This window comes from Carlito syrichta, unplaced genomic scaffold (genome assembly GCF_000164805.1).
Source record: "Carlito syrichta isolate Samal-C Ts95f unplaced genomic scaffold, Tarsius_syrichta-2.0.1 Scaffold308850, whole genome shotgun sequence".
NCBI classification, from domain to species: Eukaryota; Metazoa; Chordata; class Mammalia; order Primates; family Tarsiidae; genus Carlito; species Carlito syrichta.
The window spans coordinates 119194-121278 of NW_007252946.1; positions in this window are offsets into that span (position 1 = coordinate 119194).

Consider the following 2085-nt stretch of genomic DNA (forward strand, 5'->3'; position numbering starts at 1 on the left):
CGAGCCCGGGTCCGTGGCCCGGCGCCCGCCACGCCGCTCCGCCGGGGCGTCGATCCCAGCCCGGCGCTCCCCGCGAGGTCCTCGGGGTCCGTCCGGACACGCCCCCTTTCCCGCCTGTCTGCGCGGGTCTCTGAGCTCCGGCCGCAGCCAGCTGTTTTCCGGCCACGTTTCCTCGCCGGGGCCTTAACTCACCCCATTCATTCCAAGTTTTTGTGGGGCCCCTCTCTCTGCCGGGGCCGGCAGAAAACCAGATCGGCGGGGGCCCTGCGTCACCCACGCAGAGGCGGATGACCCGGGGGTGCGCGCTGTGGTGCGCTGGGAAGGAGTCGGTCTGCTGGGAGAGGAGAAGCGGCAGGGCCTGGAACCGTCGTGGCGGGTGGACGGGGAGGGCCTCTCCGAGGCACTGCAAGGGAGCGGAGGCCGAAGACTGACCAGGGCTTACTCCACGCGGAGCCGGAGCCGCGCCCGGGAGCAACAGGTGGGAGGTCCCCGGCGTGCCTGAGCTGAGTGAGGAAAGTGAGCTGCGGGCCCGGACCAAGGCCCCGGGCAGGAGCTGGGACTTGATGCTAAGCGAGCCTGGGAGGGACACGACCTGCTGCTTCCCGCTTCTCCATCCGCAGTGACCGTGGGCTCCGCCCTCAGCCTGGCTAGTCTGCGAGGACGGTCACGGTGGCTGAAGCCCTGCCCGGGGTGCCTGCCACCTGTGGCCTCTCTTTGAGCATCTCATCACCTGCAGGGCGTTTGTCACGCTTCTTCTGGCTGTAAATTCCACGTTCTCATCCACTTGGTCTTTGCAAGTGCAGGGCGTGATGTTTTGTAGATTCTGCGTGTGTGTGTGTGTGTGTGTGTGTGTGTGTGTGTGTGTGTCCGTGTCCTGCCCTGTCCTTTTTGTCTGTTTCCATCATCTGAGAATCCTTCCTCTGAGAGGCTGGCATGCCTTTACTTCTAAGATGGCGGACCTGATGCAGGGCCGAGCTAGATGGCACCAGGGGCCCGTTGTTGATGTAGACAGCCCCCTCATTGTTTTGAGATGGAATAACTTAATGCATCAAATGAGTTAATAGTTATAAAGTGTTGCACACAGTAAACACTGTAAAAATAAATTTGACAAAGACCAGCAATCATTATCTCCCAATATTTATTTACTGGTTAGAGACCAGCCTTTCTACTGGTGGTCGTTAGGGAAGCCCTGAAGCTTGTCCCTGTTGTCTTGCCGGCTTTCAAAGTGTGAGTTCCCACCTTTTTAAGTCAATGCACCAATAAAATCCCTTTCTTACTGTCATCAAGAACTGTTGCTGAAACTTAGTATAGCTGAAGTCTGACCACCCCTTTTCATGAGCTTGAATGAGACTGATGATTGCAACAGGTATTCCTTGAGTGATAATTACAAGCACAGTGTTATTCCAGGTGTCGTGTGAATGTTTACAAGAGAGAAATAAATGGATGTTGCCACTGTCGTAACTTGGGCTAGGGTAAGTGTTCTAGTCTCATGATTTTTAAAACCATACAGTCCCCTCTGCTTCTCTGTTCTTGTCCTGGAGTTTACCCACAGCTTTCCAGGGCTCATGGCCCTCCCACACCTCTCTTTCCTTAGGTAGGCTCTTGGCTGGTCACTGTGTTCCTCTGCGATTTTTCTTCCCGTTTCCCCGTATACCTGGGGATGAGACCATAATAGCTAATGTTCCGTGATACTTTACATCTTACAGAATAGTTCAACTACAGGATTTTGTGTAGATCTTGACAACACGCCTGGAGGGAGGGAGGGCAGATGTTACTTATCCCCCCCATTTTATCCACGAGGAAGGTGAAGCACATCACTGAGTGACTTGCAGGATGGCGTGTGACCGGTGAGTGGCAGATGACAGTCCTGAAGACCTACATAGCATCCTTTCTGCCACATCTTCCTTTACACACACATACAGGTTTCGATCTCTATACTTAAGGCAGAGAGAAGTAAAATTTATAAATATTATGCAATAAAAGAAATCCCAATTTGACTTGACTTTCTTTCTTTCTTTCTTTCTTTCTTTCTTTCTTTCTTTCTTTCTTTCTTTCTTTCTTTCTTTCTTTCCCTCCCTCCCTCCC